Here is a 27,928-nt window from a genome sequence, read left to right as displayed (position 1 = left end):
CTTGCCAAACCAAGGATCTGCAGTCAAGATGAAAAGGCAGACTCTGCTTGAGTTAACATAGGCATCCAGACAGTTGATATGCTCTTATTAAAGAGCCTATTTTACAGTAAGGGTGAGTTTACATGGAGAGAGAGATCAAATTCTGCCCATTGATGCATTAATGCATTATGGTGCAAAGGATGCTGCGACACGAAGACTGCGTTTAGGACCTATTTAATGCGTTAAGAACACATTAAATCAGGGCCTGATTCAACACAGCATTTAAGCATGTACTTGAATCTCATGGACTTTGCTGGGACTGCTGGATGGATTTAAGTGCATGCTGGATGTTAAGATCCTGAATAACTACTTCAATGTATCAGAGCCATAATTTTACACGCAAAAGTTCCTCACCAAACAGCATCAGTGAATCATCTAGATCCCATCTCATGTCAGAGCCAAGGTCATTCCTTAAAATGCATCTCAATAGAAGAGGCAGTTATCCTTTTGCCCCATGAGAGTTAGATAAGTCATGACCGACTATGGTGAACCTTGGGAGGGACGGGGGTTTCTTTGCTCAGGCAAATAGCTGTGGTCCAACAGACTTCTGTTTTGACTGTCCCTTAAAGTGCCAACTCGCACAGAGTTCCTAAGCTTGCGGTTTAATGGGATGTGTGATTGAATACAGATGTCAGGATGCCAGATGTCAGAACTGCTATTACTCAGTGTACTGCTCTCCCAAAAGCTTCTGGATGGATTGCACTGTGGGCCTTTTATCAGAGGACTGATGCAACTGCACCAGAAATACCTGCTTGTGCAATACTGCCTTAATCACCAGGCTAGAATTAACAGACCATGCTAATTACCGCGCTGGAAGGAGAGACGAAAGCCGAGGTGGAGGAAGACGGGCTGATGCGCTTTATTTATTTTTGGTATAATGATGGCGGTGATTGGAAATGTAGATCAAAGCCAGGCTGAAATTACACTGCGGGAAGGATATCAGACACTGAGCTGATAGGCAATGTGCTGCTTCCAGGAACGAGAGATATGGCCAGGGCACAAGGACTGCTGGGTTTAAGGACAATCCTTTTGTTTGGGACCACAGTGACCTGACTTGGGCTCTTGGGCACTAGAGCAATATAAACTGATAACAGATATAGTAATTCCAGGGATTTCCACTTTGCTCTGCTCCTTAAAAAGCCATTAACATGCCTACGTTCATCTTGTGCATCAGCAGTTTTTTCAGGCCTGGAACAGAGGGGATATATGGATCACCTTAGATATTGTGCCTAAGAGGAGCGACAGGATCTGGCCTTTAGTCTCTCTCGACCTGCATTTCCCCTGTCAGATGGAGATCGTGTTTCCCCTGCTGCAGGAGTGAAAACGAGTTCATGACTCCGAGGTACGGATGCATTCTGGACACGGGGGCCGGGAAATACCTGGACAGGCCTGAACCACATCTGCAAACATCATTTGATGTGTATAAGGCTGTGCAAAGTTCAGTCTTGCTCTTGCTTTGCCCTTATGCGAGATGGAAATCTTGCCTCGTGACCCAAACGCCAGCAGTAATTTAACTGGAAGTACCTGGAGCTGTCGGAGGAAGGCTTCTGGCTTATTCTCGTTGTTCTTTGACCTCCTGCCGGGCTTTGATTTAAGGACAGCTGTTGACATTTATCATGGGAAAATCCCACAGTCAAACAGAGGCCAAAACTATGTTAACAATTTAGTAATAAGTGAATGAAAATTTCCAGTAAAGTGGAGACTCTTGTGCTTCACGCCCTTCTGAGAACCTGGCTGCAACAAGGTCTGATGATGCCATCGGAAAGCCCTAAACCCTCACCCTCATACCACCAGCATCCAGCCCCTCCACATTTTAAAGAGGATACGGGTTTGTAAGCCTCAGCAATAATGTCCAGACAGAATAGATGCTTACCACTGGCAGCATGAGCTAACGGAGAAATTAGTATTATCCGAACAATGCTGGTTGGAGGAAATCAGGCAGACCCCAAAGAAATAGTGAAGCAGACCAAGTGGGAGATACCTGGAGAAATTCTGGGGCGCCTGGGAAGCAGCTCTCATCTTACTGCCATTTTTAATGCTGAGCAAATCCTTTGCCCTCCTTTTGTGAAGATGGGATGAGGATCCCATTTTCAAGCCAGCAGTGGCACGTTGTGTGTGTCCACCCATCCAAGCCAAAAAGGGATGTTCATTTGCTAGGACATCAGTGGGTTATATTGCAGTCTGCCGTTTTGGACATCAGTCCCAACACAGAAAGTCCCTCACACTGATTTATTGTTAAAAAGTTTGCATTGATTATGCTCAAAATCATTAAACTACCAAGCGTACACTAATTATGGTGCCCTGGGGCAAAAATGTTAATTTAAAAACATAAAATTATAATGACTTACTTGACATAATTAGACCAAACAAGCTAAACAGTCAGAACAGCAACTGCAGATATGGCACATTTATATACAATGCAATGAATATACATGTATTCAGGATTTTTCTGGGTTGGGATGCGGGGAGCAAATGAAAGAAAAGAAGAAGTCTTGATGCCAGAGGTATCATGGAGCATCCCTGACATGGCTGAATGGTACAGATGCACACTTCCACGCAGCCTGTCTTAGAAATAGGAAATATGCAGTGCTTTCCACAGAGGGGATCAAATACTGGACAAGAGTCAAAAGGAAATCAAGCAGACAAATCTTTTTTTTTTAATTCAAAATGAGCATTTTGTCCAAGTTCATTAGAAAGTGAAAAGTGCCATCAAATCCATCTGTATACAACCCTAATGCAGTGTAAGAGCAGTCTTCTTAAAAGGCCTCGGGTCTGGTTTCAACAGAAATACAGCATGTGCGCAAACAAGTCCATTTTTGCATTCATACAGGAGGAGATGGCGAGTCCCTTCACCTATAGTCGTAAGAGATTATTCACACCTAAACAGGACCACTGAGGTCAAAGGAGCTGATTTTCTAAAATATCCAGCCCAAGATGACTTCTCAGATGAGTAACTACCCTACTGACCAAAAGGTTCACATTCAGACCCAGCACTGGAGATTTCTACAGACCTCGGTCACTGGCTTCCCCGCTCGGATTTTGCCACAAACACCTGTTAATGCGGGCAGGTGGGCAAATTTCACGTAGCGGAGATAATTCACAGGCAGAGCATTGTTTTATGAGGATCGAAATTCCCCAGTGAGATTGGACGCGTGGGTCTGGACGCTTCATATTCTGTGTGTCCAACAAAAAACTTCCACCCCCATACTGGGCCAATTCTGTTCCATGACCAAATAAATGCCTGTGTTAAAAGACAAACCCAATGTGCAAAGTCAGTGGTGAAACTACATCCATTTCCATGGGCAATCATTTTTCAGGTCGTAGCAATTGTCAAAGATGGGGTCCAGAACAATTTTTTTTCCCTATGTGAGGACTGTAGCATAGTCTTCTTCCTAGGACCCTCTGAGCATATATTAACTTGCCTGTTATTGCCCTGGCTATCGGTAGTGACCTCCTCGCCTCTGCGTCTACCTCTGGTGCTCTGCAGGATGTCCTTGGGGTTTCTGGCTTTGTGCCTCCCTGTTGGGTGTGCATTGCTGCAATCCTTGGGGTCGCCTGTGAATACAGGGGAATGGACTCGATGGTCTCAGAGGCCCCTTCCAGTCCGATGGTCCTTGTGCAATATGTCCTGAAGAGCAGCGCATCTGCTGAATTTGGAACAGGTTAGATGCAGCTGCTCTCAGCTTCCAGTCATCCCAGTGGGCTGCTTATGGTTATAGGCCTGATGCAAAGCCCACTGAAATCATGGGAACGTTTCTGTTGGCTGCCATGGAGGTGACAACAGGCCCTCCGTTTCCATTGCATCATTGCTTTAGCTTGCTTCTTGTTTTATTCCTCTCTTTTATTTTATTTATTTATAGCTGAGTGGGAAGTGCAATACAAAGGCTAATTATTTGATAAAAGCTTTCAGTAGCTTAATAATGAATCAGACTTCTAAGCAGATTTCTAAACCTCTTTTTCTGTCTCAGCCTGCAAAGATAAGGTCGTTCTATGTCAGAGGCTGGGTCAGAGCAGTACAGAGTTCCCTTTTATATGTGCAGCTGCCTGGCTTACTGCTTGTGATGGCATGGTGGGTCAATATAAATCCTTGGGGGACAGCTGCCCTGAGCTTTCAGTATAATAAAAATGGGCCATTACACTTTTTCTTCCTCCTCCTGGAGGCAAGCCAGTTATTTTTAAGACTGAAGGCTTAAGAGTTAGGAGAGAAGGAGTTTTCTGCTCTAGAGACTGAAGCAGCTACAAAATGATTGCCCATAATATTCATGCTCCAGGAGCAGTCTCTGCAATAGGCAACTCCCTCGCCAGGATGATCTCCCCTCCCATTCTATAACTGATAACACTGTATACATTTAGGAAAGATGTGAAATTAAGATTGCCAATGACAAGCTATCAAGTGAGGAAGCTACAGTACAATTTCCGCCTCATCTGGCCACAGAAAGCAGTTTATAGCTGTGACCAAACACAAGTGCACAGCTGCAAACAGCTTCCAAAATAGCAGAGCGGATGAAAATCTAACCTCTCATTGCACAGGTGTCAGATAAAGATGTTTCAAAATATAACCCCTTTGGTAACTTGTGTCTGTGGAGCTCCTGGCCTGTCCTGTTTTCATAATGGGAGAGGAGGGAATTCAGTCTGGGGGATTTTCGGCCCCTCTGGCCACTGCTACAGGAACCAGGCTGCAGGATCCCAGCCAGCAGCTAGATTCCCCTTCCCCTGGAACCAACAGTGAACTTCTGTTTGGTCTGCGGCAAGGCTGTAACTCAGAGCACTTTGCAGACATCCTTCTAAGTTACAGCTTGGAGCTGCACTTTGGTCTGTACCCCATAAGTCATGGGAGGCCTAAGCTAATTAAGTGAAAAAGATGAGGTAGTCATGGGGCTATGCAGTGCTTTTGGTAACCTACATCTGGGTCGGGTTACCATATGTCTGGGTTTTCCCTCTTTTTGGGTCCTTTCATCTCCAGCTGCTGGCAGCTCCAGTGGTTGAAGGGGATGGAAGGGGAGTTCTTTAGGGGCAGCGGGCAGCTGCATGGGCAGCAGGGCTGGGAGTCAGGAGCGAGGAGCACTGGCAGGGCTGGGAGGGGTAAGGGGCTGTGGATTGGGAGTGAGGGGCACCAGGGGGGCAGGGCACTGTGGGTGAGAAGCGCAGGGCCAGGGGGCTGTGGGTTGGGAGTGGGGGTATCAGCAGGGACAAGGAGGGCTGCAGGTTGGGAGTGAGGGGCAGCAGCGGGGCTGGGGGGGCTCTTGCTTGGGAGTGAGGGGCAAGGCATGGGCATATCACTGCCCCCTCCCAATCATATAACCCCCCCCCACACACACACACACAGTTTTCTTTTTTGAAACTGGAAATATGGTAGCCCTACATCTGGGAGGACTTGCTCACTCCTCCTTAAACCAGGCAAAGAAAGCAAATCAAGCTTCCCTTCGAGAGATGAGTCTAAACCATGTCATTTGGAGACGGATTTCAAACATATCCAGGTGTCGAGGGGTTTTTGGATGGGGTATTTGGTTCAAATCCAAAAAAAGATGTGTGAGACACCAGTAGATCCTTTGTTGAACAAACTGCAGGACATTTCTGGTAAGTCATGTAATGAGAAGACGAGCATTTGGTCTAATCATGTGTTTGTTTCCCTGAATGCATCCCCTTGAGGCTCTGAACCTGGTCAACAACAAAAAAAATTAATGCTTCAGTTCTTAAAGAAAACAGGCATTAACTTTGTTCCTGTGGGGCAGGTGGAAGTCCACACTCCAGATTGAGTGCAGTAAGACTGCATTCAGTATCCAGATTACGACCGCTGTAGCTTTACCCGCTTACAACCACAAGCTTGTGATATTTGCCCTAAATATTGGTTATTGTGGAAGATTAATTTGACTAGGCCATCCATGGGAAAAGCCAACTATGCTAAGCTTAAATGCTAGTTAGGCCACAGAAACACCGGCATGGTTCAAAAAGTGGTCATTAGCACTTGCATTTTCTGCGCAATGTCATACCATCTTCCCCACACACTCTCAGCACGGATAAAGCAGGATGTTAAAACCTCGGCCAATTCCCAAGTTACCTTTTCAGTAGAAGAAATTAGTTCTGTTTAAGTTGGTTTCATTTCTGTTAAATTCCATAGAAATCCAATATATCGGACAGAAGCTGAAAATGGTGCCCGGGCTGGCTTCGAACATCCTGGGCAGAACTGAACGACTCTCCAAGCCTTGAATTCAGTTCCAGGGGAGGTTTTTGGGGGGTTGTTCTCTTGTTTCTGGATGATGTTCTTAACAAACCAAGAGAGGCAAAGTTGACCTGAAAGAATTGCCGGTTACACCCTCCTCAAATTGGATTCTGGGTACACCGCTTCCCCGCTCTGGAAGTCACGTTAGTCAGGAAGAAATGGCCATCAACAAGCTATAACAAGCGCTGAAATGGAATTGCTGGTTCAAAAAGACAGTACGAAAACATAGGGACTTTCTAGCTGCAGGCAACAAATAACTGCTCATCTGTTCAACTTGAAGGAACGAGGAACAAAACGTCTTTGGAAGCACAGGAGTTTTGTAGAACAGACCATATTTTGCCAAAGCAGCCTTCCTTAGCCAGCTGGCGGTGACACCACTCAAACTTTTCAAAATAGCTTGTCAACTGACAAATTCTGTAATCAAAATATAGTTCATAACTCATCAACTACATTTTACGTACATAAAATACACTTCGTATAGTGTATCGGCACTCAGCTCGGACCCACGGAAAACAGGGATGGGACGATTTACTTAGCCGAGCTTACAAGTGACGCAACAAATAGCTCTACTTTCAAGGAGGACGTGCGGTCCAGAAACAAAACTTGAGCTTTGAAATTTTAATGGCGCCTGGGATTGCGACTGAGCACAACTTCTTGGCAGCTTTGTGGCTTTTACGGGCTTCCCTGTTAGTTCACTAAGCGAGCCAAAAATGATTCTAGGTCCCTATAGTCTGAATAGCTCAGGGAGCTGGCTAATTAGAAATGTATTTCTTAAATTTTAATTTGCCTTGAAAAACAAACCACACCAAACCAGCGGTTTAAAGCACATGGGAATAATTTCCCCTAAGCCTCACACCCCTGGAAGAAAACAAACCTGCGTTGTTGTATGTTGAAAAAGACAGTAGCTCCTTCACCTACTGTCCAAGCACCTGCCTAGGAGAGAAGACTATCTTGTTAAGCTTACGTCCTGCTCTTTCCTTGAGATGCACCCATTAATCTCACTCCAGTTCCACTGGAGATTTTGTCTTTTCCCCCCAAACCTCAGAGACATGTCACCTTTTGGGTGATCTAGACAGAGCGGTGACACGTACGGGACAATTCTGGAGTGTACCCATTCTTCTCAACTTGACGCAGGACAAAACATCCCGGGGGAGGCTTGCGCTGCCCTTGCCCGTATCATCCCTGGTTTTATAGTCCAGTAGAGATTCATAGGTTCGTATTTTTAGATTTTAAAGACAGAAGGAAGATTCCCTGCGTCTGGACTCCCATATAGCGCAGGCTGCTGAATGCAATACATTTGCTCCCATACCGAACCCAATAAACTATCTTTGAAGCCTGTTTTCAAGAAAGGCACTCCAGTCTTGATTTGCAGACATCAAGAGATGGGCGACCTGCCTCTTCCTTTGATATGGTGATTAAACCACACTCACTGCTTCAAAAGTAAATGTGCGTCCTACTTCTCATTTGAAATTGCCTGGCGTTCATTTCTAGCCACTGGTGCTCGTGGTCCCAACACTGTATATCAGTGATTTTCAACCCGTGGGCCATAGACCTCTGGGGGTCCCCAGACCATGTCTAAGGGGTCTGCAAAAGAGGACCATGATCAATCGAGAGTATGTGAATACCCACGCTGACAATTCAAAGGGCTCCACACCTCCATTCAAAATTTTAGGGGTCCACAAATGCATAAAGGTTGAAAACCACTGCTGTATGTTTTCCACGGACATTATGTACCTTCAAAATTAAGTAAAGCGGAAGGATAGGAAAAGAAGCAAAGAAAAATAATGTGAGGCATTACGGGAAGACAAAACGTGCGGGAGAAAACAAGGCTTCAGCTCCTTTGCAGGTATGAATTAGCATCACTTCATTAGTTTCAGTTGAGCTCAGAAGATTTCAACTAGTTAAGAACCTGGCCCCATATTTTTAAACTCTCCAGCATATGGAAAGGCCACAATAAAGAAGTGACACTTGGTGGTACCAAGAGATATCAATTGCAAATCCTGAATTACTGGAATGAATTGCTTTCTCCCCCACCAAAAAAATTAATCAAGAACTTTCCTCTTTCTTTCTTCCCTTATTTTTTTTTTTTAGCAGTATGCTATGTGATGTGTATAATCTCAAAAGGAGATTTACTAGATGCTGCCGTGACTAAAGGCAAGATGTAATTAGAACAGGGGAAGACCATTTATCATTTGCCAGAGTGAATTAGGTATTTCCACTTTTCAAAAGAATTGAACACAGAGGGGGGATTTTTTTCCCCCAGTTTCTCTCACATTTCCAGTATTATTAGGTTCAGCCAGAAAACACGAGACAAATTGACTCATCTCAGCCTCTCTCTTTATAATTGTTACACATTTTAAATTGGCTTAGTTAAATGAATGCTTCATACAGTTTTTGACAGACCCTGTTGTCTAGATGCTATATTAAAAAAAAAAATCAAAATCAACAGAGCCAGAGCAGAGCTTAGCAATATTGCTTCTCTGAGCAGTGTGCACGGCTTTAGTTGAAATGTAGCATACACATATGGCTTTAGGCATTATTTCAGGCATAGATAAAGAAATAATATCCCTTTTTTATTAATATTAATTCTTTCTTCTTTCTTTCTAGCTGGAAAGAGGCTTACAATTTCACACGCCTACACGCTGGGATGACGGGCCATATGTTTTCATACATAAAGTATACACGTGATCCAGATTTGCTATGCAAGGATATACAGTTGCAATGATCAACACTTGCAATTTCTTACTTAGTCCCAATTTGCATTAATTTGCATGTTGCATATCAGTGCTACCCACAGGAAATTAAAAGCAAACATCATAATCAGCTGAAAAATATTGGTCAAGGAGTTAAGACACAGATCAGCTTCTATGGCATGTTCTGCAAAGGGTCAAGAAACTGCGGTTTGAGAACATCTGGCACCTACAGGGTAATATAATCCTTTAGCAGCAAAATCCCAGTTGCCATCAAATGGGCTAGCTGAAATGGGTTCAGGTTTCCGCGTGACGCTGAGTGCCTCCCGAGAGCTGATGAACACCCCTATTCCGACTCAAGCTGGGAGCACCTAGTATCTCTCTGGAGGCCTGAAGGCAGCTTTTTCCAAATAGCTCTCAGGATCCCAATGTAGGTCCAACACATTCCAGGGATCTGATCCCAGATCTACCACTGTCTACATCCCGAGTATTAAACTCATCTAGCCCTCGCGAATCAACTCCGAGACCCACCGGTAGCAGTGGGGCCGAGACGATAGGGCTCTGCAGGCTGGATCCAGCCTACAGGCTGTATGTTTGACACCACAAAGACTCCCAGAGACTTCACTGGGTTTTGGATCAGGTTTTCCCTGAGCCGAAGAGGAGTGCAGTTGTGCAGCTTGGGAGCCCGATCCCAGCAAAAAAAATTTTTTCCAGACCCTGTGAAACATGGGAAAACCCAAAGCCATGCAAAACTTTAGCTGCCGCAGGAAAGAGCTTAGAGCAAACTGGAGAAGGGGCTTTGTTTGGTCTCATCTGCTGCATGGTATTCCACGCGTTAGCCTTTCCTTTCCAAGCTGTTTCATTACAAACAGAAAAGCAGTGACGAGAGAGAGTGGCAGCTTTCGGGAAACAGAAACGCATGCTGGAAATTTGGCAGCTAATGCACTGCAGTGGTACGCACGCTTCCCATCCCATCTATCTGACAGAGAGCATTTTCCATAAGGCAGACTTCTGCTTACGTTCCTTGAAAAGGGCCGGATAATTGATCTTATACGGTTCTGTTTCCTCTGTTGGGGACCTAAATATAATCCTATGCCTAGCCCATCTACAAAGAGGAGGAATGTGTGAAGACGTTCCCATCACGCTGCCAAGAGCAGGCTGGAAAGTGTAGGTGATTTATGTTGACTTTCCGGCTCGAAACCTTGATAAAACATCCAAGCCATTAGATGAATATTAGTCATGGGAGGAACAAAGCAGGGTATGTACCAAACATTGTCTCTGCTTTCCACCTCAATGTTGGGTCTAACAGGCAGGGGGGCCAACGGTCTCAGCCAGGAAAAAAGAGAGACACCAAATAAAAGGTAGCTCTGATGTTGTCTGCACAGGAGACAGGACTTGGTGGTATTGCCTTGTTTGACCCGAGCTCCATGCCAAATATTCAGGGATCTTGCAGATTCTTCCAGCTAAGAGGAAGAAATCAGGGATGAAATCAGGTACTGTTGATACAACTGTATGGACATAGCCGAATGAACAACAACATCAAACAATTTTGCTCAGAGTCCCAAGGCTTGTTTAGCCATTGCCCCAACCCAAAAAAGCCCACTCCCTAGATTTCTCCTGGGACCAACTATCTGTTCAGGCTGTTGGGTTTCATCTCTTTTTCTGCCTGTTTCTCTGCAACCTCAGTGCACACCCCCACTTCTCAAAGCAATACTCCCAAGGTTGTTTCAGTCCCCGGATGGACCTGCATAACGGGATAATATGTGCCTGTGTGCAACCACAAAATCTGCCCCACTTACTCATTCCACATCTATGGATAAGAAATCCCCCACTTACCATGGCCATCAAGACTCAGAGAGAATGCCATTTATTCCAGAAAGTAATCCATTTATTTTCATTATCTTTTCTCCCTTCTTTAGAAAAAGGGGTTCGTCTTTCCTCCAGATCTACACAGAGGCATCAGCTCTCAGAAACCTCCGTTTAAGCCAGGGTGGCTTGCGGGTACAAGCGGTATACGGCCAGGGGGAATAATGCACTTGTATGCGCTGCTGGTGATACATGATCATCTGATCAACACCTCACATTAAAAGAAGAAACCGAATGCCCCACCCAAGAGCGTGTCTTGGTACATGCTTGAGACATCACAGCTTCTGCAACTGCACGGGATTGTTTTACATCCTTGCTCACGCAGACAAGCAAGTTAGCAAAGTGTTCCCAAAACAGGCAAGCACAAAAAGACACGACTGAGCAAACTTCTCTAAGTCTGACATGTTTATTCACTTCTCTCCCACTAGCAAGGTTTCTCCTTTATTTAAAGAGCGTCTCCAAGGACCTTGCCTCCTTATTCATTTAATAAATAAGCATGTCAACACCAGTTCTGCATCGTAAATGAAGGCCACTCAGCAATCCCCCTTGGGACAATTAAATAAAAAGACAGGAAAACAAAGGGTAAACTCTGAATAAATGTGATCCCTCATCACATTAGGCTCGGCCTCCTGTGAAACAGTTACCAGGGAAGGGGAGAGTAGTGAACATGCTGAACTAGATGCCCTGCCTTGTAGAAAAAGGCTCATTCCTTGGTGATACGTCTCAGATGCATGCAAGAAGCAAGATCCTGGGTCTGGGAGAGAAGCAGATATAGCATAAGTTATGGCATTTGTTGGCTGAAAGCTTATCTAATATTGCTCCTACCTATGACGTTGGTCCATTAAAAGATATTACCTTAGCTCACAAGTCTTGCTTCTTGGCCATCTCAGCAACAATACTATAACGTGACTAGGAGGTGAGCTTCACTGATTCATGCCAAACACCAGCTCAGCTCCTGGTCTAGGCCGTTCAAACAAACTCGCTAAATAGCCCCTCCGAGGTATCAGGGTGGGAAAGTAGACCATCCACTGATGTATCTCCAGCAGCTCAAGCCAAAAAAGCATCATGAATTTCATAGTTGGTAGGGTTGGAAGGGACCTAATCAGATCATCAAGTCCGACCCCCTGCAGAATGACACGGAAAATGATGTGGATGCCAAATAGGAGGACTCCCCACCTGAGTGCAACTGGGCATGAGGACTCTCTGCACCTGGAGCCACAGGCCTGGGCCCAGCAGGTACAACTCACCGAGCGTCACTGCCCATTTGCACAGCCCTCCGAGGAACATCCGTCATGTGGAACGAAAATCTCAACTCAGCCAGAGGCGACAAGCAGAGCCAGCCAGGGCAGTAGGAGCTTTAAGCGCACAGACTAAAAGCTTCCATTTAATTCTCTCGCTGATGGGTTTCCAGTCATTAAAGCTACACTCCTGGGCTGGTCTAGAGGCAAAATGTAGGCGCTGTCTTACGAGACCCAGGGCCACGCTTAGATGATGCAAGCCAAAATACTCAGTGATTTAAATGGAGCTATACTGATATATAGCCCCTGGCCCACATGCACATGCTTTGGAGCATCCCAAACTGTGACACCCTGGCTCCAGCTCCAGCAAGGCGTTCCGGATGAGCCCCTATTTCTTTTAGCTGTTTCTCTTTGTTGGCAGATTCACCAAGACGGGAAATACAAGTCTGCTCTAAGGCAGGACGTAAAAGAAAAGTACTAGACAAGTTCAAATACTTCCATTCAGGTGCAGGTTACCTGCATCTTCTCCAAGCTATAGCTGCCCTGGGCCGAACAATTAGCACAAGAAGGAAAGTGAACCCTACGGTTTGGTTCTGGGAAGCATTAAAGGACTGCGAGGGTTATTAGGGCAGGCAGACCTTTGAACTGCACAGCTAAGCTGGCAATTGCATTTGCTTTGTGTGTAACACCTCATTAATTGGTATTTTAGTATACCTTTTTCCTACCAGGATCTGGATTCCCCCCAAAATGAATAGGAACAATGGCTTTTTAAACTTAGCACTAGTCAATGCCAACTTCTGCAGATGGCTCAGAGGGAACATAGCAATGCCAGCTGAGGATATGTCCCTTTATCCAAACCTTTTTACAGTTTTCTAGTCCCCACTGGACCGAAGAATTACATTCTTGTTATGGAGGAAATCCAGGTCAGTTATTTTTGATCAGCCTATCATATCAGAGAATCCACTTATTAAATATGAAACAACAGACCTGACCCTCCTCGAGCATCTCCCCAACAGACTGACATATTTCTAGGTTTTGAAAACAGTGAAACAGAAAAAATGCTTTGAGCAGGTTGTCGGTAACAGGTATTTGTAGAGCTCATCGCCTCCGTCCTTTCATCTCTGAAACGTTTCTTGCTGATGGAATTGCATTCCTTGCCCATGTCTGGGGGCTTTTTATATTCCTCTTCGAAAACTGTCTCATCTTGCTAATCTCCCATCACAATATGTTGCTCGGGAAAGGAAAAGCAATGTGAGAAACAGGAGTTTCCTCTTAGTAACTGGGGGACAGATTCTGGTGATGGAAGAAAACTGGAGCAATGGCAAAGGGAAGTGAGAAATCACTGGCGAGGAGGCAAATTAATCCCTGTCCCTGATTTCTGATTTCCCCAAGAAAAGGCATGGCTGCTCTTGCCAATGGCAGTCTCTGCCTGGGCTATTCCTTCAGGCTCTGAACCCTTAAGTGACACAAAACATCTAGCTTTGGAGGCCTTTCTAATCCTAAAAATAGGGTGCTTCTCCCAGGGGTTGGGACTTGCCCCGACTGTCAAGCTTCAGAGCATGACTGTGGAAGAAGAACATGGCAACGAGACACGGCAGAGCCGGCTGATGTTTGTATAAAACACATTTGAAGTTCCAAGCCGGTCATTAAGGTAAGTAACTCTATGCAGCCGTTAATCACGCCTACCTAAGCGAGACATTTATAGCTTAAAAGCTCCCTCCCTTTATTCCAGTCATTTGGCAACTAGAACAGCCTCAGAGTTCACAGTTTCTCCCTGTTTTATTCCCCCTCTTGCTGGAAGAGGAGGAATAAAAACCAGGGAATTGCAAGTCCAGCCCTCCTCCTTGTCTTGGAGCCAAGTCTGGCAGCTGGGCTCTCAGACCTTTGGGCCCGTGGAGTCTGCAGGTCTCCGTGCTAAGAAGTACTGGGGTATTTTTGTCTTCTAGCCCTGCTCTGGGCAGATCTAGATATGGCAGTGGTTAAAAACCCCATAGACCAGTCCATGTTAGGGGTACCTAAAGTGCTGAAGAACAGCATGGTTTAGAGGACAAGAGCCCAGAATGGCACTCGGGGGAGACAGGCTGTATTCCCAGCCACTTACCTGCCATAGGATCTTACTTCACCTCCTGTATGCCTCCATGTCCTTCCCCACCTTTAGGCCTCGTCTGCACTATGCTGCTCCTACTAGCAGAATTTCTGCCATCGGACAGTAGCCGCCACAGGGAACCTGCCAGCGTGCATTCACATTTGCACGGTACCTGGCATCTCCATGTTGCTCCGCCGCAGCAGCACCCGGAGAGGTACCAGCTGATGGAGGGCCCATGGTAGCTGGCAGAAGGCACAGGCATGCCTCTATGCACCTTCCAGGGGATGGCAGAGCCTTCTTTGTCAGAGCTCATGTTGCTCCTCTGGCAGATAGGAGCTCTGCTACCCCGATGCAGCCCTGAGTGTGGATGCGGATGCAATTGTAGTTGGAAAAACTGTGTAGTGTAAACTGGGCTTGTGTCTATTTGGGTCCTAAACTGCTCAGAGTCTCTTGCTTACACTTGTATTTGCACAACAGACAGCAGGTACCTTCCTAGCACAAGTAACAACGGGGAGAGCTATGCCAATGCCAGTGCAACTGTGGGGAATTCAGAGAAAAATGCCAGGAGGGTTTCCCCTGTTCGACCAAACTCCTGAACATTCAAATAGCTGAATTTAGCTCCTCAATACTCTAAAGGCGGTTGCGATAGGATTACACAAGGTAGACTGGCCCCGAAGAGCTATTGAAACAGAGCATAAGGCTTTTTACACATTCTCTAGGAATTTTCCATCTTTTTGTGGGCTTCAAGTTGGATTTTTTTAATTGTGGTTTTATATGAAAATATTTTAGTACTTTGCACGTCTCTAGTGAGTTCGTTCTCCAATAAGCAGCACATTATTTTCACTGTGAGTGCATGGCTGTCCTGGCACATCATCATCACTAGAAAATATGGTGTTAATATTCACCTTCACACCGGGAGGAGGGGGGGAGGGGGGAGAATAGGGGGCTATGCTTTAAGTGTCTCAAAATGAATTTAATTTAAAATAGATTTTATGTTCCAATTTGATGAATTAAAAACAGTGCGGTTTAACAACTATGCAGTGGGTTATAAATATGATCTGTTAAACAGGTGTTTGAGGTTTAGCAATTATCTAATATGAGACTCATACATATTACAGTAAATTTCAATAAATATGTTCTTAATCAACTGGTGAACATTCAACATACAATTACTGTCCTGCTACATTTAGCTGAAATGAACAGCTAAATCTATGTAGGCCAAAATTTTATGTGCTATTTTTTTTTTTAAATTATTTGCATAGCAGCAGCACTTCGATTTCCCTGATGAGATCAACACGCTGTTGTGTTAGGTACTGGGAAAAAACATATGGCACGAAAAAAAATCCTTACCCCCAAGAGTTTGAGATCTAACAAGAAAAAGCAAAGTAAGGGAAGAAATGTCATGCCTCCAAGCTCCTATAACAAGGTCAGGGGTAGAGCCAGGATTTAAACCCCAGTGGCCCCGTGGGCCAATCAAGTGGACTAGCCAGTGGACTGTCCTGCTTCAATCACTGTCAGGCCCCCTGAGGTTTTAATTTTTGGAGCTCCTCTTTTAAGGAGGAAAGCAGTATTGGAGCATAGCCCCAACCTGATTATGGTTAGTGAAAAGATTCCCTTGGACAAAACGGGTTTCAAATCCTGCACAATGCCATCAGGGTAGCCATGAGGTAGATACAGAAATGGCACAATCATCACCGACTGCTCATGAGCCTTCATCCCATGGTCCAGGTCAGAGGTTCTCAAACTGAAATCTAGCTCAGAGGTGGGAGGGGAGTGGGGTCTACAAAACATTTCCCTTAATATTTGTGTAACTCAACCTGAGCTTCCCCCGACTTTGATTTTTGTCCCTTTTCCCTTGCCACTGCTTTAGATCATAGAAAGAAGCACTCTGAGCCACAGCCCCGTGGCATGGAGACAGACCGGCAGGCGGAGAAGGCAGGGATGGAAGAAATGGAGCAAAGGTGTTAAAAGTTCTTGGAAGGAGCCCACAAAATTACAAAGGAGCCTGCTCTTCATGCCAGATGCACTTGACCCTGATGCCATTGGGCAGGGTGTCTAGAATTAAAGGCAATCGCATTTTGGTGGTAAAGGCTTACTTGCTCATTGCCCGCTCTGGTGCATCATGCCATGATGAGTCTCTTACGGCGATCCAGAGCAAAACTGATAGCAAAGCACTCAAAGTGAGGGGTTGGCATTCAAACATCTGCCGGGAACCGGACACGCATTTCGATGAAGCTCTACTGATTCTGAAGTCTCCCTGGGAGTGGCGATTTGCAAGGCTTAGACGTCTGCATGTGACAAAAAAACTCTGGCTAGATGCTGATGAAACTTGGGTCTGATAGCTGTCATTTCACACCTGTGAGCACTGAGAAGCTGCACCTCCTTCAGGACCCCCATTCTTCCTCCTGCCTTATCCCATTCCCCGGTGCCTGTGAAAAAGCTCTCTTTTTGTGCCTTTCCTCTTACTAAAGAGGGGGGCGGTCCTGCCAGATGCCATGACTGCTTTTCTATCCCGTTCTCACCCTTCATCCTCAACGCTGCAGCATCTAAACCTCTCTCAGCGGTTCCAAGAATAGCTCAGGAGAAGGCTGCTCGGTATTGCCCTCCAGGACAGCTGCACCCACTGCCTCTGCAGACCTCCAAGCAACTCAGCACCACGCTCTGGACTCCGACTTGGGACCAGCATCCAGTACCAGCCTGGCCCTCCGTTGCATCTTGGCTTATGACATCGGCATCAGATCAGAGAGCAAAATCTACCAGAAAGCGAGGTCTGGAGGTCACCTAGTCCAACCCGCTGCTCAAACAGCACCATCCCCAACTAGATCATCCCAGCCAGGGCTTTGTCAACCTGGGCCTTAAAAACCTCCAAGGATGGAGAGTCCACAACCTCTCTAGGTAACCCGTTCCAGTGCTTCACCACCCTCTTAGTGAGAAAGTTTTTTTCTAATATCCAACCTAAACTTCCTTTGCTGCAACTTGAGACAATTGCTCCTCGCTCCGTCGAGAGGGTGCCCCTTTTCAGGCTAACTACTTCCATGATGGCTAATCCGGGCTTTTGCCTGCGTGCTGAGATGAGCCCTGACAAGAGTAAGATATGAGAGAGGTGGTTGGCTGAGTTAGTCTGAAGTCAGGCAGAAAGCAGGGGAGATTTGCACTTTATAGACAAATTAATTCAGAGACGCATACACTTTTCTAGCAGGGGCTTGCTTCATCAGATGCTGAGAAGGGGCTGTAGGAAGTGGATCTAAATTGAAAGCAATGATGAGGACACAAAGGGTAAGGAAGAAAAAAGGAGGGAGAGGCAAGACAGGTAGAAGAGAAAAACAAAGCAGTTAACCCGCTGAAGGACGCAGGGGTTATCAAAGCTAATCCAGGCAATGCGATAAAAATCCATAGTCCCAGTTTAGCCCATATTTAACACAAGCTAGTCTGTGGATGATTTCTTGTTCCACAATTTCCCAGGCAAGTTGGGATAGGGCCACCTGGCTCCCAGGACCTGGATAAGACTATCCACCGCTTCCAGAGCTGAATCTTTCTAGACACTCTTTTGGGAAGCTGGTGTTTGAAAAGCAAAAGTTTATCTGGGGATTGCAATCCCAAGGTTTTGACCTGCAACTAAATACTCCCAGAGCATAATGATTTCACCTTGATTGCTAACCACTTTAACTCTTTGCTGGCTTCCCTGGAAAGCTTTGTGCTTGGATTTTTATTAGTCACCAGGTGGCCGTAATCCGGTGAGCAAGGCTGTGCTTCCATGAACAAAGAAGCCAAGTTTTCTCCCCTCTCTGCCAGCCGGAGTCAGCCGAGAACTTAACACCTTGTAGTGCTTCAAGGTGGCTGAGGCCCTGGCCTCTCCTATTGAACTGGCCTGCAATTAAAAAGTTAGCACCTTGTATTAATAAGCCAGTGAACACTGGATGTATTTAGAGGCAGGCTAACACAAACAGGCTTCCCAAAGTTTTGCTCAAGTGCAAAAAGTACCATAAGCAGGCAATTATATGCAGGGTTCCCGCAACCCCCGCACCCAGGGCTTTCACCAATTCCACGTTCGGTGACGTCTATGGGAGGTGTCACGCACCTGCCTTCTGCCTACAGAGCTGATCCTGCTACCGCTGCCGCTCCAAAAAGCACTTTTCATTTGAGAGGAGCTTCCATAAGGGAAGACTCTATATAAATGTAAATGATTAACCATTGCCAATCCACTAGACCCAGATTAGCGCTGGCTGCTGTTGAAAAGCTTGGCTTCTCCCCGCCTCCCCTTTCTTGTTAGCCACGCTTATTCAGTCATTCTTATGAATCTGTACGATCCTGAGAGTGCTTCTGGTTGTAGAGCACCCTTGAAGTTTTATCGCGTAGGACAGAAGGCTATTATGAAGCTTCAATAGTAAGCAACAGGCTTAACTCAGACCGTAACTATGGAGAATGCTTTTGGAAGCGTACAGGGAGCCTCGTCTTTCCTCGTGGACCGCGCCGCAATTGTGCCTCTTCGGGCCCATCTCCTAACGGATGTCAAAAACTGAACCCGGTTGCAGGGTTAAGAGTGTAATACTTTGGCTAATTTGCCCCTTTCCTAGCCCTGGTGTTAAATCTAATTAGCACATTAGCACTGATTTTCCCAGCCATAAAACAGCAGGAGAAGTTGCCGTGAAGTGTTGGAGACAATGCGTTGCCTTTTGTGGGTTTCCCTCCCCCCACACCTCCAACTTTCCATGAGACAAAGTTTTGCCCCATACCAAAGGGATAAAGGAACAAAGACGGGGTGCTTTCATTTAACTGGAATTGGGGAAATAAATCCTGGCTGTTGCAGCGAGTAGGAAAGAACGGGCAGGGCTGGAGCTGCATTAGAAAGGCCAGACGATTTAGACAGAACCTCATCTGGGGTTTAGAGCGAGGCTAGGTACATGCAGGTCGATTCCCCTTGGTTTAAATCCATCGTTTGGAGTTAACGAGGTTACTTGGATTTCCAATCTGCCGATGTAACAGAGTAGGACTCGGCCCAGGGAAACGAGAATTCATCTCTCCTAAACCACCTAATCCCAGATGAGGCAGGAGCTGCACCTTTAAGAGAAGGATTTTCCAAAGCTAAGAGAGACATTAGACCCTCATCCTTACCTAGATGCATTTGAAAATCCTTCCTGCTCTCCCAGGTACTTGGGGAAGGAGCGGTTTGAGAGCCACAAGTTCCCTGCTTTGCTGTGGGGTTACTGCATCGGCCAGTATGTCAAACAGTTATGGAAAGGTTGCTGTGATTTGTGCTACAGCAGGGCTTGTGAAGGTGCCAGTTTATGTTTTATTAATACAGTGCTAAAGCCTAGAAGAGCCAGTATCAAACAGGGTCCCCTCTGCGTTAGGTGTTGTACACACACACACACACACACACACACACTTCCCTGACCCAAGGAGCTTACAACATATAAATCAAATAAATGAAACCGTGTTTTCACATCCCTGGCCCAGCCTAGACTTGTAAAGGACTCGGACAATAAGGCTTTTATGAGCGTCTCGGCAGAGCTCACACTTAAAGAGCAATTAACTGGAAACTGTCTATCAAGGAAGACCTAACCCAAGGAAGGGGTCAGAGTTCACATCAAATGGCCTTTGCTTTGTAAGGAAAATATTGGACGCTGAGAGGCAGATTCTTCAACCTTAAAAGGGAAAAGGGGTTGCCTGGCATTTTCCATGCGGGGTCTAACTCGTCTGGAGCAAACTTGGTCCAGCTGAGCTCAAATCTGCTCAGCTTCAGGGGATGCGGCGGGTCACCTCTATTTCCCCTAACTTGTGTCCCCTAACTCCTCCGTTCCTGGGCAGTGCTGGGTGTCTGGGGGGTACAGTTGGTGCGTTTCCTACACAGGCTAATGTACCAATTATCCTCTAATACTCCAGTAAATTTTCTCCCCCAACCCCAATCTTTCCTATTTTTCGCATACGGCCCTGGGCTCCAGCTAAGACTGGGAAGAAGTAGGCAAAAATGCTGTGGGGGGCTCCACTCCTGGGGTGTTTCTTCCAGCTGGATGCAGCCGTTAAGGTGGACTTCCCAAAAGAAGCGGGGCCTGCTTTGCTTTGATCTTCGGGTGCTGTTGTTGATCTGCATCAAGCTGCTCAACTCGTGACCGGGCTGGGTAAAACCCTGCCTTTGCCAGACCCCCGGATTTTGGAAGGGGTTAGATCTGAAAAGTATGGGCTCAAATCCAACTCTGCTCTGAACCTTACTAAGTTCATCCACAGCTAAAAAAAAGAAAAAAACGACTCTTTGCCTCTGTGGATCTGCACAGCAGAGGCAGCGCTGGGATGCCAGAGAGACCAGGACCTAGCACCCACACACACCAGGCAGATCTGACTTCTTTTTAAGCAAGCACAACCCTTTCTATAGGTGCAGTGAGGGCTGAAGCTAGGACAGCTCCTCATCCGTCTTGGAGCTAGAAGAAGGTCCATTCAGATCATCTCAGCAGCTCTAGATTTGCCTCGATGTGGCAGCAACATCATGACGGCAGGTGGACCGCGGCAGCAGCACCCCAGTCCTCCAAGACGAGCAGCCTTCACATCCCATTTCCAAGGATGCTCGGAAAGACGTGATTAAGGCCCATTTGCCCTAATGGAGGATGGCAGCTGGAGTGCCAAGCGAGGACTGCGCAGAGACGCCTGTCTAAAAAAATAATTGCACATAAAAATAAGGCACCCTCCTTCCCCCCACCCTCTCCTGCCTCCCCGAAAGCCATGAAATCATGCAGCACCAGGGCAGCCTAAAGGCCCCGGCCTCCTCTTTATAACAGCATCATTAACAATAGCACTAAGCCATCATGCTAAATTGTATCCACTATTTGATGCTCCCTAGAGAGCTTAATCAGGTTCTCCATACCCAGAGTTATGATTAGGTAAGTATCCATTGCCTTCACATTGCTCTAAATTAACAGGCACTTCTTTCCAGCACCGGAGGATTTATTCTTCGCAGACTCTACTGTTGAAACGAGAGGGAGACGCTTGGACTGCAGCCACGTCTGCATAGGGAAGGGGCCCTCCCTCGCTCCCGGAACTGAGCGCTGGGCACTGGCAAGGCTGCCACAGCGTGAAACCCCCCTCCCATGCATGGGTGAGGAAGGCTGCACTTTGCACGGGTTGAATTTCTTCCTGCTGGAAAAAAGATCCCCGTCTCATCAGGGTGAATTCCCACAGCAGGCACCACCTCAGTTCACCCGCTACTGGGGCCCATCCGCAGACAATATTCATTTCATACACCCACGGCTCCAACTGGCAGCAGTACAAGTTGCACTCCCGTGTCCAAAGGTGTTCCTCTTTTACATCAGATCTTTTGCTTTAAACGGATCCCGGTGTTGCCAAGAGCCACCCTGGAAACAGGGCAGCCCTGGGTGCTAGGGGCTGTGATTTGGACCCGTGTCAAAACACTGTTTCTGGCAGCCAGAGACTTGCATGCTGACATGAAGAAGGTGGCAATCTACCCAGAAGCTGCAATCTGTCTTCCCAGCGAATTTTCTTCTGTTCCCCGGGCTGCACAGATGAGCACATTTTTAAATATAGCTTTAGTGCTGTCTAATAGCTGAGTAGCTCCGACTTGGAAATCTGAGTCAGTCTCATTGATTTCACCGTGGCTAACTGCACTGATGCAATGCGTACCTCAGGGAAATGTATCTCCTCCAACATAGCTAACCTTGATTTAATGATTTCTGCCAACCATTTCGCCAATACAATGCAAATCTGGGGAACGCGCCGGCTGTGTACAAGTCAATCAAGCTTTATATTGTTCTGGTGGAATGCTCTTAGTCATTACCAGGGCAATTGCATTGATCTTTTGTATCACTGGGTATTTAGTTGCTTCCTTTTACTACTGTCCGTCAGATGAGACGTAAGAGTGAAGTCTTCCTGACTAATTGTAGGTATTAATGAGTCCAGAAGTGCTAATTCTGGTGAACAGGTCAAAATCCAATTTGGATCATTTCTGTCTCAAATTCTCCTAGTCATTTCCTGTGTTGACACTGATCCACACTGTGAGAGGCACTGTACAACCACATAGTACGAGACAGACCCTGCCCTAATGAACCATTGGTTTAAGTCAGGGGTGGGCAAAATGCGGCCCGTGGGCCGGATGCGACCCACCAGGCCATTCTATCCAGCCCGCGGGGCCCCTAAAAAATGTAAAAAATTAATATTTATCTGCCCCGGCTGCCCGTCATGTGGCCCTCAATGACTTGCCAAAACTCAGTAAGTGGCCCTCCACCTGAAATAATTGCCCGCCCCTGGTTTAAGTAGACAAGACTGACAAAGTGAGAGGGGAGAAAGAGCCAGAGCCCATCTGGTAGAGCAGTAGTTCTCAACCTTTTTTGTACCCAGACCCATTTGTAAACATCAATGGCCCATCCTGACCCAGTACCTCACTCCCAACCTGCTGCCCCCAGGCCGCAGCCCCCCAGTGTGGGGGCAGGAGGTGGTCTGTGGGGCATGGGGGGTCCCCAAGCAGCCCCTCGCAGGCTGGAGCTCTGCCAGCCGGCAAGGGAAAAACCCCGGTTTCCCACGTTTTTCTCCTTTAAAGGAGAATCCATTTTTATAGTTTGTTTCACATACTCTTGGGACCCCATTTTGGGTCATGACCCACAATTTGAGAAACGTTGTGGTAGGGAATCAACCTCTCAGTTGCTTCTCCCTTAATGAAGGCAGGAAGTCAGGGGTAGGAAGCAAGCCCATCCATCTACCCCAGACATCACCCAGATTTTTGATTGCCATGAAGGCCTTCCTGGAAAACGAACCTGGAAAAGTCTCCACTGCACTCACCAGTGGCTACACATCCACATCACAAGAGATGCTACAGCAGCCACCACCTTGATCATCGGGAAGCAAACCAGGCACAACTAGAGCGAAGAGCATCAGCTGCTACAGCCTCACTTGCTATTAAGTGTAGTTAGCAGGTCCCATCTCTTTTGTCATGTATAACTTCATCACAAAAAGTACCCAAGGGCCTTCCAGTTGTACACTGAGTACCACAACTAATATTCTATCACACAGCATTTGCCACCTCTCATCCTACCCTGCAGAGAAAGAGAGAGAAGATAAACGGGAACATGCACTAGCTGGTGGTAAGAGGTGCATCTCCAAGTCAGCTCTGACCCAAGTAGCTGGTGATCCAGCATGACTCCTGTACCCTGTCTGCAAATAAAAAGAACAGAGCCTGCCACCCGGGTCAACCCAGACACCTTTCAGAAACAGCAAATGCACTGCTACTTCACTTATAGATGTTGCATCCTACACCAAAAGCTGGCTGGGTTTCAGTTGAGGGGGAAGCATTTCCTGTGCACACTGCACACAGTCTACAAAGCACTTTGGCTTCCTTTGACACATAAGAAGCTGTAATTTTTTATTTGTTCATTTATCATTCGCGAGATGTGAAAATCAGAGTGGGCTGAGTTTCAACGGACAGACTGGGTGAAGGGAAAACTGAAAACATTTGCTTCTTTTTTTAGACTAAATACCAAGAACTTGCACTGTTGCAGCTGATAAATAATTGAGGGGCTAATGGGATCTCAAACTGAGCGCTTATTAAATGGAAACGTCCTTGCTGACAGATGGATTCCTGTAAAAATTTTCTGCGGTTGATCTCCAATGCCCGTTTCTGCTTTGAAATAGATGAGGTCACGCTTGCTGGAAAGGATACTCTGTGATTTAAAGGCCACTAGGTCTTAAGAACATATATACATATACTATTATAGGCAATAATAATAAGAGCCAAGAATTCAAAAACGCTAAAGCAAAACTGCTTAAACATTTGAAAAAAAAAAAATCTCATTTGCTTTCCCCTTTTCTTTAAGGGCACAACTGAAAAGCTAAAGTAACAGAAACACCCAGCATTACAACACTAAATGTGCTGGCCAGCATGTGCATCTCTTCATTCCTCTTTCTGCCCATTCCACGCTTTCTCCGTCTCTCCTCTGCCCTGGACCCAGGTCAACATCCCTGCCTTTTTCCAAATGCCAAGTAGCAAAGGCAGCAGAAAGGCAGAAGCTCAAGCCAACTCAAACACAGAATGGAAATAAAGTTATTTAACTCTCAACTCATCTGAACCCTCACAGCAAAGGACTGCAATCTCTCCCCTAGTTGTGTTGGCCAATGCGCCTTTCCAACATCAGAAAGGAGAGGAGGTGTGGGAGGATACGACTTCTCTTTTCCTCTCTAAGCCTTATATATTCCTACTTTTAAATCATACGGCCCTTGTGAGGTAAAGGAATAAGGAATGGGTAGGTTGGAGAAAAGGATGTTAAGGTGGGGGGGGGACACGACATGATTGCAGTTTTTAACCATGCAAAAAGCTGACGGAGAAAAGGAAGGAAAAGTGTTTTCCCTGGCCACAGAGGGTAGGACAGGAGGCAATGGGTTGAAACTACAGCAGAGCAGATTTGGATCAAATCTCAGGGAACAGAAGGACAATGGAACAAATCTGCCTTGTGAAGTTGTGGGATCTCCGTCATTGGAAATTTCCAAGAAAAAGACCAGAGATGGCCAAGAAGGTTTAGAATAGCAAATCCGGTCTGTAGGCAGGAGGTTGGCTACGTGACTTTTGGGGTCCCAGAGGAACTGTCCTCTTCCTCCCATTGTACCAGTGGGCAACTGAGGCACACACAAAGGGACTTACCCAGAGTCGCACATGATCTCGGTGGCAGAGGAGGGAAGTGGATTCAGGTCTCCCACAGCTGGATCCAGAAGCACTGGACCCCTCCTTTCTCCTGGGATGCTTACAGACTTGGGGCGGGGGGTGGTTTCTTACAGCTATGGGCAAGTCATATCCTTGCTCCTAACAATCCTCGTCTCTGGAGAGACCAAATCCCTTTGAGATCAAGGACACTCAGATGCAGTAAGGCCCGTGTAGGCTGTTTGATAGACTATTCCCCATTCGGAGCAGAAAGCAAGGTGAAACCAGAGCTGCTTTGGACACCCTTCCACTTTGAGCTCTTGGGTTTGCTCGGTTTAAACACTAGACCCAACTCCCGAGGGAGCGGGATAGAGCCGCAAGCAGGCAGGAGCCATGAAGCAGTACAGTCACGTTTCACGTGGCACTATATGCTGTAATATCTCCCTCCACCCTGCCACCATGTTTATGTTCTGCCTTCTTCCAATTATAATTAATAGCAGTTCATTAACAGGAGGGGACCATTTATAAGATTCAATTAGAAGCCATTTATTTTAATGTTTTTGAACACAAAATGAGCTTGATCTCAGGAAACATTTCATTAGCATAATCTACCCATAACGAGATCATCTTCTGCGTCTGACATATTTACCAAACCGGTGCGAGGCGGAGATGACATACTTGTGGCTGATGTGATAGGATCTCAGATGTCCCCACCGTGGAAAGGCGGTCATAACAGCCGGTGCCAGCCCCAGCCCTTTCACTTATTTGAGGACTTCACTAGGAGATTTGGCTGCTCTCTGCGAGTTTGACTCAACTGATGAAACATAGAAGAAGCTCCCACCGCTTTCACCTTTGGCCCAAGCAGCATCCACTCTGTCTGCTGAATGAGCTCATAGTATCTGAATCCTCTGCTGAGGAAAAACAAAGCCATTTGGTCATGACGCAAGAATGAAAAACAGTGCCTGACCTGTCTGTGCCACCCACCCTTCTGAATCCTTAGCGGTTTCAGTCCTGCTGCCGGCCGGATCTCATACGAAACATCCTTCTGTCTCCATCTGCATGTCTACAGATGGCCTGGCCTCCGAGCCCGTGAAAAGTGCAGTTTGTGTTTTGCAGCTCTGCTGTGCACAAACACAAGCCCCGAGATGTACTAGCCTGCAGGAAAACTCCTGGAGTACAGCACAAACAGGAGGGCAACCCAGGGCCTTTCTAGTGTAAACTCCATGCCCCTACCCGTTTTACCTGAAACACACTTCTGCACGAGAGTCGCTGGCTCCAATAAGTCTATAAACCACACAAATCTTTCTGGCAGGGAGACTACGCTAGGTTTCTTTGAGAAGACAATCTGGCAGAGCAAAGAAGTTCAAGTCCAAAGACAAAGCCATTAATTCGGTGGCTCTCAGTGGATTTTGATCCCGATGCACACCTCTTCCACCCCCTGCAGCCCTCGGGCCCTTTTCAAGACCCATTCTTACCTGCTGCCCCAGCCCACTACAGAGCAGAGCTAATTAATGCACCAACCACTGCTGCCCCAGCCCACTACAGAGCAGAGCTAGTCAATGCACCAACCCCCCTGCACACAAGCATCTCTGCTATTCTCTATTCACAACCTAGTGCACGGGCAGGAAACGGCTTGGTGCCACCAAAATGTGCCCTCTCGCATGGCCTGTCTGCAGCACCTCTGAAGTCCACCAGCAGAGACGGTCACACTTCACCGTCTCTCTCTGTCATACCTGCCATCAATCTCAGCACCCACAACACTTCCTGGCTCTGCAAGACCACAAAGGTTTTGAAGCTGAAGGTTTGTGTCCCTGCCATCCTCAGTGGATAAGCAATACACAGATCTATTCTCTACTACGTGGTCTTTGCACTTTCTCACATACTACAAAAGAAGAGCCACGGGCCAGCCACTCACAGGACACCCTGGAGGAGGAGAAGGAAGAAGTGAACCTGTGCAATTATGGTTCCAGGGTCTGCACACAATGCTGATCCACCAATGCACAGCCCCTTATGCGTGCGTGTGGATAACACCATACCAAAAGCTTTGCCAATCCTGCCTTGACTCCTCGGCAAGCCAGTTCACTAGGGGCTGCCCACTGGAAAGGAGGATGCTGCTCACCCAGACACTTTCACAGACATCCAGTCAGCACTGGCTATTGGCTTGGACCAAGCAATACATGCAAAGAACCGATTCACCGCAGACCAGCAACGACCCCCATTGCTTTCGGGGGCTGCAGCTGAACCTGTGCCAGGATTTGATGCCTCTCCTCATAGGCATATCGTTTCCAGCCTACAGATGGTACTTCCTTTGCAATAGGTGGCAGGGGAGGGATGTGCTACACTCTGCTGATTCACTCTTTTACTGTTCGGGTATCTTAGAGGCCTGCTGGCCAAACCCAATGATGTGAAGAAAGAGTGGGAAGCTGCCGGAAGCTGTTTGCCTTTGGCCAAACTTAGAAGGGGTGTTATTTTATGTATGCATTTATTAGATGGAGATAACACTCTCTCCAGAAGAAACTCAGGGCAGCTTCGAGTGGCAACAGACTCTTTATCTGTGATCCTCTTTGCTCACAAGAGAGGAAACGTACCTGTACGAATGGGGTAGTCTGCTTCATACCCAATACCACACTTAATGGGCGAGTCCTTGCTATGGGGTGAACTCAGGGGATCTACCCTTAAATTATTCTCTCAAATAAGAGAATGCACCTAAGCTGAAAGGCTGCATTGACTTCCTCAGTCTTGCATAGGTCTAAGACATCCAGTGGCACGTTGCAATGTTCATGATACGGCCGAGGAACTCCATGGTATGATGAAACCCCTATGGTCACAAGAGGCCAAATGCCTTCAGCTCCTGCTGATTTGAGTGGAAGCTGTTTGATTTGCTAGAATCACTTCTTACAACTCCCTGGGCACCCCGGAGCCGCCTTCTGACCAGGCGGTGGAAGCAGACCCATGATGCATTGCTATCGCCGTCCCACCAAGGAGGCCTGCCTCCTCACAAAGCCTAGTAGTGCTCCTCATTGCAGAGGAATTTTCCTGCCACGCCATTAGACTCTCCTGGGTAGCGAGCGTTACCCATGGCAAAACTGCATCATTGCACAGAGGGTGAGATCATTTTATTTGAATCTTCAGCTGAGGAAATGTAGTCATGAAGCAGGA

This window comes from Alligator sinensis, unplaced genomic scaffold (genome assembly GCF_000455745.1).
Source record: "Alligator sinensis unplaced genomic scaffold, ASM45574v1 scaffold628_2, whole genome shotgun sequence".
Taxonomy (NCBI): domain Eukaryota; kingdom Metazoa; phylum Chordata; order Crocodylia; family Alligatoridae; genus Alligator; species Alligator sinensis.
This window is presented reverse-complemented; position numbering follows the sequence as displayed.